The following is a 12074-nucleotide window of genomic DNA, read 5'->3' on the forward strand; positions in this document are numbered from 1 at the left end:
CTTGTTGCAATACTGAGGCTCATCACTTTTTGGTGCCGTTGCCGGGGAGATGTCAAAGTATGCATTGTTTTATTCCCTAGTTGATTAATTTCTTTTCACTTTTTGCAAAAATAAAAAATAATTGAATTAGGCATATTTCATTTAAAAAATAGACAAGTGCATTGCATTAGTGTTTTCATTCAATCATAAAAACAAAAAAAAATCTCCAACACCAACCCACCCCCCCATTTGATCACATGGTACAGTAAGAGCCACATCACCATTCACTTTTGCAGGTTAAAGAAGAAGATGACAAAGAATGTATAAGAAATGGATGGAGATGATGAAAATGAGGAATATCCTCTCAGATTTCCAATTCAAGTTATTGAAGGTAGTGTGCATACGAAGAACATCCCTCCATCTTTTCTTCCAAAATTTCATGGTCTAAGGTTAGAGGATCTGGAAACCTTTCTCTTTGAATTTGAAATAGTTTGTATATCTTATGGTTACTTATTAAAAACTTAAAAAATGAGATTGTTTTTGGAAACATTGAACGATAGAGCTCTTAAAAGGTTCATGTTTTTAGGGACTAATTCAATAAGATCATGGAATGATATGCAAAATATATTTCTAGAAAAATATAAAGATCATGATCTTAAAGAAGAAATCTTTAGAATGAATCAAAGAGAAGATGAGAGTCTAGAGGATCTAATAGAGAGGTTCATGTATAATGTTAAGAGGGAAAATCTACATCATTTAGGATCTGACACACTAAAAACCCTCTTACTTAGAACAATTAGGGATGAGTTGATTGATCTCCTTGATCTCATGAGTGAGGGTGATGCATACCAACTATAATTTGAAGAAATTTGTGAAACATGAAAACACATATCAAGAGGAAGGGAAAGAGTAAGTAAATCAACACGAAGATCAGTAAGTCAAACTAAACTTGGAAATTTGCTTGATAACTTCAAAACAGAAATTCGTAGCAATCTAAGTGAACAAGTAGAAATGTTTAGAATTCAGAATGAGAAAAAAGAAGATGTTGATATTTGTCTAATTCATGTAGAATCACATGATGTTAAATATTTCCCCTTGTTATCACTCTAATAATTCTTTTGAAGTAAGAAGAAAGTAAAACCAAAGGTAACCACAAACCACTTTTGGATATCAGGATCTAACCTTCTTGATGCTCAGAAAGGGCTCTCTCTTTAAGATTTAAATTTGTTTTAGTTAAGATGATTTTAGGCTAGTTATTAATTGCACTTGGGTTTTGTTTTGAAAATTTGGTGGTGGGATCACTTTACTTAGATGGAAAGAGTTTTAGCTTATACCATTGGGTTATGGGGTTGGATGTATGGCAAACAAGACTGGATTGAGTTCTAAAAAAAAGGCCTATAGGGCAAGATAGATGAGTTACTGCAAATCTCAGAGGTTAAATGGTGAATGGCTTCAAATCGGATCCAGGGAGCAATTAAGGGTTCCCTAGACCGGACTTTGGAAGGAATGAAAGAAGTCAACCAGGATGGGAAATTAATTAAGGGATCTCAAATCCAGGTATCAAAAGAAAACATGTAAATAAATTACTGTGCAAAACAGAGTGTAATTAAACAAATTCTGAGTGATATTTCCAGTTAATTCATTTAGATTTCAGAATACATTCAAGATTATGAACACATAGGAAAGGTAAAACAATCACACAAAGAAAGTACTTCAGTACAAATAGCTCATCTCCTGAATCCTATAGCGGAATGCTTTTATTACTTGCTCTAGTCTATTGACTTGAAAATGGTACAATCACCCTTAGGTTCAAGATCACAATAACTCTACAAATGTAAAATGATCCACCCTAATACTTCGAATTTTGAAGTATTTATACAAAAACTTTATTACAAAATATCTCAAACCAATTTGAGAATAAATCTAGGAAAAGGAAAATATCTTCTTGCAAGAAGATAGAGACAACTATTGAACTGTTTCAAGCTATCCTTGTTATTTTGGTTCTGTTGGTTGTTATGCTTTTATTTTTAGCCCTTTATGCTGGCAGGTTATTTGGCTTTCATGCTGGATAGTCTGTTTGAATTTCATCTTTCATCTGATACTCTTTCACCTGATACACTTTGACTGTGCTGACCTGTCTTCATCCTTTTACCATGCTCATTTACCTTTTACTGTACACTTATATTTTTACTGTGCTTTTACTACAACAAATCATAACGTTTTTGCCATTGTTATTCATCTAGTAACTGGATGTTGAGAATTTTCCTATATATCTCATCAGCCTTTGTATATTTGGCAAAAGTAGGCTTATTAACAAATAAGTGTTTCACCTCATGCTGGAGGTAAAACAGATTTTCAAAAGTCTGGTATATTACTCTGCTAGTTGGTATACCACTCATTGATGAGCTATTTTCCTATTCTTTGGCTACTTCTCAGATTTTCTTGTTGTAGTCCTCCTGTGTCATCAATTTATCATTTATGACTAAGGGACTAGGTACTCCCTTTTCTCTCAAAAGCTCAAACTTGGTCATAAACCTGTCAACGGCTAGCTGCATGTTCTGACACTTATCTTCCAAATTCAACATTAAGTTCCTCTTGGTGAGGACCCTCTTGACTTCCAAAATGGTACATGTCCTGTCAGGTATGTCAAGTTCTTGTAGCTCATATTTGTTCTTGGAGTTGAGGAATTGAATAATTCTTACTGCTTCCTCTAGCATTTCTCCAAGCTCTTCTTTGACCTTTTGGATGGCTTCTGTAGCCTGTTTGATTAAGTCTATCTGCTCAAAAATGACCTGGATAGATGGCCAAATATCATTGATAGAGTCAATGATATTGGCCCATAATAATTGTTTGGCCTTTCCCAAAGGCTCACTCAGTGTTAACTCTTTCTCCAGGCTTTTCACTCTCTCATTCATTTTAGTAGCCTTCTGTTGTTCTTCCTTAAGCACAATCTGGGCTAACCTGCAATCTCTTTCTAGGCTAGTAAGTTTCTCTTTTAACCTGTTCATTTCATTTGTCTGAATGGACATTTCTTCCATTGCCTTGACCAGCCTGTTTGCTTCATCACTTGTGGTACCTGTTGCTGTTGATGTCGTTGCTGATGTAGTTGTTGTTGCTGTTGGCAATGCAGTGGCCATTGGACCAGTGGGAGCTAATGCTACTGCCAATTTGGAAGGCACAATTGTGGTCACTACAGGAATGACAGTTGGAGGAGCATTGTCTAGATTAGCTTGTTTGAGCTGGATCAAGCTATCTAGTTCCTTTTCCATTTCCTTCAACTGGTCATTGAGTTGTAGCACCAAGTCCATCATCTCTTCATGATTATGTTTGTCTTTCGAGGACTTCTTTTGTTTGAGGGTGTTGTGACTGAGAAATCTTGAGTTGTTTCTTAAGGGCTGCAATGCCTTCATTTTTCTTCTTAACTAACTTTTCAACAACCTTGATGTGTTTTGGGTCATGGCCCAGCTCAATGATCGAGTCTTCTAAGGATTTGATCCTTGTGCATTTGGCACTGGAAGATGATTTTTCTAGTTTGTACTGGGTTGTCACATTGTCCAATGAGTCCTTGAGCTTGAATGCTGCTACTGCTTTTGCTCTGAGGGTGGAGTAGATCATCTCTCTAGCCTGCTTGTGAAATTATATTTGATCTATGGGATGCACATCCCTGGCTAAGACCTCAAAGTTGGTCTTCTTGTAGTCTGTTGTGGTTTTAGGCTGCTGTACAGTAGGCTGTAGGAAAGACACCTGCATATTTCCTTCTTTGATGTCAAAAGCTGACATCAATCTATTTTGATTCGGTGGTGTCATCTTCAAGTACTTGGCATAAGTGTATGCCTTGAGCTTTTCATTCCTCATTTTAATTTCCTTGAATCTTTCCTTGATATTTGCTTCCTTGTCAGTTGTCCTGATAAAGGAAGACACCTCCACACTCTTCTACCTCTGTATAATTTGTGTGTTGGAAGTAGATGGCTCTTGTGTTTCTTATGATGCAGCTATCTCTATCGTCTGTTTACTGCTCTGCCCAATTGCCTCAGCATCAATGATGTTTTTTGATGTAATGTTTTCCTCCTGTTCAAACATAGGAGTCAATTTGGGCCTTTTTCTTAGTTGGAACTGCTGATCAGTGGTCTCCATGGCAGAGCTTGATGCTTCCTCCCTATTTCTTTTAGGATTATTCTCCTCATTGAAAGGAGTTTGAATGATGGGATGGATATTCATTGGCTCTTCCAACTCTGGGATCTACAAAAAATGGTTTTGGTCAAATTGTTTCTCCAAGTCAATCATGGTGTTCTCCACATCCACCACTGTGTTGTCCTTATCTATCAATGTGTTCTCTACCCATTCTGACTGATTAGCATACTTTTCAATGTCAGGCATGGGATAGTGGATGTAAGGTCCCAATTTGACCTTTTCCCTGATTTTGTTTATAACCCCATGAGGGTCATAATGCTAGATGAAACTATTCTTGACTTTGAATCCCTGGAGTATCTTATCAGCTTCAGGCCCAGCCTCTCTGGTGTTGCAGATGAAAGGGTCCATTTGGTTTGTAATCTTAAATTGTGTCTTCTTCCTAGTAGCTAGGAAGTTGACCTCATTTGCAGCTATCATCTGCTTGAAGTATTCCAGGGAAAATATTCTCATTGGGAGATACTTAGGCAATTTGTAGGGGGGTAACTCACAGCCATAGATCCTAATTTCATTATGATTCTGGTTGAGGTACCAATCTCCTACTCTGTTATTCTTTACTAGTTATAGTACTCTCTTGATCTCAGTACTGATTCTAGGTTGAGTGCTAGAAGTCAGCATGTTTATGACAGGGTAAACAAAACAATCTATGAAGTCTTTGGATGTGAATGTTGTGTTGTACCTCTGGACTAAGGGTGTCCAGTAGATGACTAATCTTTCCTTTCCCCTGGTATCTGTTTTTTGAATCTTCATTGGGAACTTGTCTGTTTGGTAATATAGAAACATGTAAAACAACATTGAAGAGTATTTGAACACTCTTTCAGTGGGTAGTCTAGTAAATTGTTCATGCATTTTGTCTGCAATGAACTGGGCATAATCATACATAATGGCAAGAGGCTGGCCTGGAGTGAAAATGGACAAGAAGGCCATGATTATCTCATCCACAAACTCGTCTGATGTCAATCCTAGGATGCTTGAGATCATGGTGATAATTCTCCTTCAAGTCTCTGAAAAAATAGCAAAAACATAGGGTGGAATGTCTTTAGGAGTATGGTGCTCCTCAATGATGAAGTTCTGAAATATTTGTTTGATCTTGGCTGGGTCCAATGTGGTTTACAGGTCCAACAAGTTTGCAATGGACAAAGGAGTTAGATTAGGAGTAGACTGGACTTGCAACATCTGGTTTATGGATTCAACAGTGACGGTGAACAATATTTCATTGTTTGGTGCCTCAATAGCCCTATGGCTTGGAACATAACAGGCATGGAAAAAATGTAATATGTCTAGGAATGGATGGAATTCGGGGAATGTATAATTGGTCAAATTTGATTCCCAGAGGTTTATGTCATTAGCATGGTTTAGGAACCTATCCTTGGCCCAGTAATGGATTCTCAGAAGGTTGCATTGGGTGACTGTGTCTTTGATTTGAAAATCCTTGTTTGCCAGGGCCAAATGGTCAATGTCTAAATGAGGGGTGGTCACTGGTCTGACATCCAGAGAGGTTGAGGCTACCATTTCTGTAATAAAATGTGGAAAATTGGGCTTTATATGGCTTTGGGAGTGAAATTTGAGTAATTGAATAACCAAGGTAGGGTATGAGCAGTTTGCAGGTTGGGGTTCTGGTACTTTGGGAATGGGAGACTCTTAATTAAATTGAAATTAATCAAATTCTTTTAGTTATTTTAAGAATTGAATGTTATTTCTTTAAAGAGAGGGTAATTCTTGGTTCTTGTTCAAATACCTGGAATTTACAGTCGGGGCTGCAACTGGTTTTCAATTGTGGTTTACAGAGGACTTCGTGAGCAAGGATGGTGTGTAGTGGTGGCATTGGAAGGCTCTAAAAGTTGATAGCTGGTCATAGGAGTTTGAAAGGTGCAGGTGCTTCAGAGGATCCCTAGTGCAATTTGAGTGGAAAAAGGTGAAAATGGGGGTTAGAAGGCTTTTAACCATGAACGGTTGGAAAAATGGTGGGGAAAAAATGTTTTATGAATAGTTCAGGTTTTTATTTTGCTGGGGAGGTGGTTTTGGAGGCCATCACACTGCTTATGAGGGTCGGGCATTATTTTTCCGGGGGAACGTGATCTATGCCAGAGGCCAACACGTAGGCAAATGGGCCCTGAGCAAAACCGCCCATATCGCATGCTCTTGCGCCGTTAAAGGTCAGACATCGCACGAGTGTGATATGAGTGATGGCCATTGGATATGGTGGTGGATGATCCAACAGCTGTCACGTGACAGAGTTGCATGGTTGGGTGATGGGGCGGAGGTCAGCGGGACCCATGGGATTACTTACGGTTAAGCATAATTAAACCATGATTAACTATGGGCTTATGAAATAATGTGGGTTTATGGAATATAATGGGCGAAAATGAATTTTAGGAGTTAATAAAGTAATACGGGGATGAAAATAAAGTTAGGATAAGAAGTTTAGTGGGTTTTTCGGGCTTTTTAGGGAATTTAATACATGGAAAGTGATTTTTCCACGGGGAAAAAGGGTTTCACACTAGGGTAAAGGGATTTTTGGGAAGAGGGATGAATGTAGAAGGTAAATTGGCTAGGGAATGTGTGAAACCAAGGGGTAGGAGTCAAAATGAATGGAAATGGTGTCTTCACAAGCCATGAAGGGGTAAAAGGGAAATTAGTAAGTATATAGTGGGGGTGAAATGCAATGAAGGGGAAGTTAGGCAAATCAGCTTATGAACATGCTTTTCACTTTGATAACTGCTCCTGCACACTTGAAACACATAGTTAAGTATGATGGTAGTGCTTATGCTCCAAATGACTTGTATTTATGCAACCTTTCTTTACTTACCTTTTTACCTACCCTAACATTTTTTCTTCACTTTGGTGGGTGCACTTAAGCCAGCAAACCCTTTTCTTTCCTTTTCTTTTATAAAACAAACTATCTACTTCTAACCTTATATCTTCCAAGGGCTCAGATTACACTGATGAGCTCCTTTTATTTCTCTACCTATCTAATGATCTTCCAAGATTGAACTGTTTGGTCAGATTTTTATTCTCTAACTATAAACATAAAATTCAAAGCATGAAATAGTCAAGATTAAACAATTTGACTATCATGGGTTGTGGCATATAGGACAAGCTACACAGAACCATTATTTAAGGCATTAATAGTAAAAAGTAGTGGTACTTGGACTTGCACACGTTCATGATCTGTTTTTTGTTTGTGGTTCATGATTTTTCATTCTTTTTTTGATCTTTTATTATTTCTCTTGTCCTTTGATATTTCTTTTAGGACATACCCTCTTTACATTTTTTAATTTTAATATGGAAAAATTTTGCATAAATCAAAGGTATCCACAATATTACAAGATTCAACCTCTTCAAAATTATGAATCCTATCACTATAGGACTCTAACACCCCTCACTACCAAGGTTGAAGGAAGTTTACCAAGAGGAAAATGGAGCAAGTCAATTGCTGATGCAACTATGTTATGTAGCTCCAAGAGGACCATGGCAACCTCATCAACCTAGTATGATGCAAGAACATAATTCACAATTTCAAGCTTATGCACATCCATCTCAAAGTAATTGGAACACACCCTTTCCTTGGAAACATTGGCCATCTCAACCCCAAAACCAATCTTGGCAACAAGGTTGGGAAGGAACTTATGGGAGCCATCCACAATGTCCTCAATATTTTCCTCAATATCCTACATACCCAACTCCATGTTATCCCTACCATTCACTTGCACCAAAACCACAACCCCAACCACATCTATCTCAAATATCCACTCCCACTCAACTACATGTACCAGCATTTCGAAACCCACACAATGAAGTAGCTCAGCCCACTTACAATGTTGAGGTACAAAACTTCCAAATATCTCCTTTCGATCTCAATGGTATTCATCTCAGCTCAGGAAGAATATTAAAAAAAAGAGATTATCTTGATGCCATTGAAGGACAGCATGCAGAAAAAGAAGATTCAAAAGAGAAGGTCAAAGAATCATGGAATGTACTTGATGAAAAGAATACATCAAAATCAAAGATTCAGAAATCTCCCTCATGGTTACCATCAAATCCTCCATGTGTTCAAGAGAAAAATGAACAAAAGGAGGAAGATTTGAAGGTCATGGAAGAAGAAGACATCCAAGATGATCCAAACCAGTAAATGGACCAGGGGCATCACGGTTATAATGAAATATGGTTCCAGACAGTCATTAAGTTGCAACAACACTCTCTTCTTCAACTGTGCTTGATCATTTCAAAGTCAAATCATTTGGTCTCCGAAATACAGGTACATGTAAAATCATATATTTCAATCCTACACATCAATTTATCTTTCATATTGATGTGCACATGGATCCATTGGAAGTATTCTTATACTTGAAAGTAATTTTTTTTTTTAAGTAGGGTAGGGTAGAAGAAAAATGATAAATAAGAGGAAAGAATGAAATCTGAAGTGAAAACCTCCTTTGAGGTGCCTGAGATTGGCTCATTGATTGAATGCCTCCATGAGGCGGTCAATGGGTTGGGAAAAAGAGAAAAAAGAGAGAAAAAGAAAAGATCCTAGGTGAAAACCTCCTTTGAGGTGCCTAAGCAGACCTACTAGTTGAAAACCTCATTGAGACGGCTAGTAGGCCTAGAAGAAAAAAGAGACAAAATAAAAAAAATATGTGCTCCATGTATCTCTTTGATGAATGTAGGTGCCCTCCAACATCTGCAAGAAACAAAAACAAGTTAGCACCAACAAAGGAAGAAGTATGTCAAACCTAGTCAAAAGAAGTCAAATTTTGACTTTCTCCTCCTTTGTTCAAATGCCCCAACATGACCAATGCCATGCAAATCCATTACCCTCATCTATTTCCACCATCCACTCATCATTTCCAAGCTTCTACCACTCATTTTCCTTGCTTTCCTAAAAAACTATAGGAATGCTTTGGTTTACTATAGGAAGCATAAATACATAGAGAAAAAAACTATTTTTGCCATATATTGCAAACCATCCATCCATTTTCCAATCCGTTTCAATGGGAGATGCATATGGATGATGGTAACATGCTCAAGTAATTTCAACAAATTCTAGTGCACATTTTTTGAGAAATCAGCCTCCATCACCTACAATAATTTTTTAATTTTCTCGATATCCGTGCATCCATTTAAAAATTTGCTTCATGGTGAAATTCATATGGATGATGGTAACATGCCCAAGCAATTTTAGCAAATTCTAGTGCACGGTTTCCAATAAATCGGCCTCCATCACCTTCAACCATTTTTAGTTTTTGTCGAGATTCGGGCATCCATTAGGAAATATTTGTTTATGGGGAGGTGCATAATAATGATGGAAACATGCTCAGCAAATCTTAGGTCAATCCATTCTACCATTTGGGAGATATGGATAAAACAAGTCTGCTACAAGAGGTTGTCCTGAATTACTACAGGATCTCTATAGGAAGGCCGATAAGAAGCTACAAGGGGCAATATGATGGAGAAATGGTTCAAAAGGTCAGGTATTCTTTAGGGAAGGTTGATATAGGTCCCCCAACACCTTCACATCAACAAGAAGACAACCCATCAGCAAAATGAGATAAAAAAAAAAAAAGGCAGTCAAGAAGATGTACCTGAGTCATTAGTAGCACAACAACATCAACTCAACAACAGCATGCATGTCTCTCCAACAACCATCAGGTAGGTATAGGTATGAAATATTTTTGACCTCTTCTATTGAACATATTATAGTTAGAAATTTGTTGTCAATGCATGAGAGATGAGGTTTTATAAGCTAAGGATGGGTCAACAATATCAGCCACCTTCACCTAGTTAATTTCAACTCACTCATGCAATATGGAGAAGTCAAATTATGAAGGGTGATGATTTCAAGGAATGGGGAAATAGTTAAAAGAAGAAATTTTTTGCAAAGGAAAGATCACCACAACACTCCAAGCCCTCCATCCACTTCATATTCACTCTCTATCCATCATTCATCCATCTCATTTCATAATTTCAAGAACAAACCCTACACTCTGTCTCACCCTGAACGTTTCTTGAAAAAAAACAAATAGAGCATCCTCTCCAATTTCACGAACCTACACTACTACCTCTGAGCCCTAGCATCATCCTCCAAACCCTCTACATCATTTCTCATCTCTCCCATACAGTTAAAAGACTCTGAAAAAGAAGGAATAGTTGCTACAGGAAGACAAAATGTTGCTACAAGAAAGAAGAAAGGAACAAATGGTGCTAAAACAAAAGAAAAAGGCAGTGCCTAAGAGATACTTAATCAAAACAGAAAACTCCAAGGGCATTAGGCAATCATCTAGGCCACAAAAGAAAAGAAGAAGGCAAGCTAATGGTCTCAAGAAATAATGATTTTTCTATGCACAAATATATTTTTGGGCTTGTCCTTGCAGAACTTACATCCAAGATTCTTAAGAGAAAGGAGTGAGGAATGCACAATAGAGAGGCCCCCAGGGCCTTGAATGAGGCACAATGAGGTCACTAACTTGCTCAGAGGATGAGCAACACTTTTAGCAGGGGGGTATGATGGGCCTCTAAATTAGACATAAATTAAGGCCAATGCCTCTAAATTAAACATAAATTAAGGTCCATATAACCATCCTTCAACATATTACACCTCTGTTTCTACATTAGATAATGTATTTTAAGCTTTAATATGTTCACTAGGAAGGTTTATGAATAATTTCATATTTGTGCCTAATATTATTTATTTTTGTGGAATATTATGAGAATATTGAGCAGATTATGAAGATTTGGACGAGGAGATGATTTAGAGACTTTCTCCCTACTACAGGAGGATCAATATTAAATAATAATTAATAAGATATTATGGAATTGTGGCACAGATTGTGGAACTCCAATGCTTGAGAAAATCTAGGAATGTGTTCCCTGCCATTTAATGCAGATTCCTAGTATTGGGAACCAGATCCACTAATCAAGGGATTTTGGTGGGGAAAGCTTCCTCCTTTCATGGGGAATGATTCCTAATCATTTTTTATAAGTACCAAGTCGAATTTTCCTCTAGGGGGAATTTTTATTAGTCTTATTGTGGAGAGAACTCATATTTTTGCAGCTCCATTGTCATTTCTTGCAGGGATGTAATTGTATTGATGAAAATAATGAAGATTGGTGTCATTTTCAGCTTCTAAATCTTGTTCTCCTCCATAAGACTATGAGTTTCCTTGGGCTTGGCCAACCCACAAGCCTTAGATCCCCTTTTTATCATCTGTTTTTATTATTTTCACTTCTTATTCACATGCATCTCTTGTTCTTGTTTCTTTCTATTTCTGCATTTAGTATTAATGATTTCTTGTTGTAGGATTGGGTTAAATGGTTAATGTAAGTTCTTTTGCAGGGTCAAAAGCATCATTTCATCCTTGGAAAATATTTGGAAGGTCATAGTAATCATTGAGTTGCTTTGATTAGTTTGCTTATTCCCAAATCTATATTTCTCGAACTCCTTTGTGGCAAATAGCAGCAAATTTCTACTATTTTTTAGATCTTTCTAATGATATTAAATCAAGTTGATTCCACTTGCATTAGATCAAAAAAAAATTCTAGTTATTAACAAAATTTACCCCATTGCATTTTCGCTTGATTAGGTTAGGGATTTGATAGATTTACTAGCTCACTAGTTCTCGAATTTCTAGATTTTAGACTAGTAATTTTCTATTATTTAATAAATCTTTCCCATGTATAGATGAATTTGTGGATAGATGCAGATAATAATGTGTGTTGTTGTATGAGCTTATACATTTTAGGGAGACCTCATCTCGTTCACTTCATCGAAGCCTCATCCACCCATGTCACCAAAATCCACTAAAACCTTAATTTGAATTCTTGTTTAATAAGCAAAAATTTCCATTTACATTGCGTAAATCCACCCATCTTGAAGCCCTTGCTTGAGTTTTGGGTTGTTTCCACCACCT

The sequence above is a fragment of the Pinus tabuliformis genome, chromosome 8, assembly GCF_031772625.1.
Source record: "Pinus tabuliformis cultivar Carrire ecotype Pingquan chromosome 8, CPIR1, whole genome shotgun sequence".
Taxonomy (NCBI): domain Eukaryota; kingdom Viridiplantae; phylum Streptophyta; class Pinopsida; order Pinales; family Pinaceae; genus Pinus; species Pinus tabuliformis.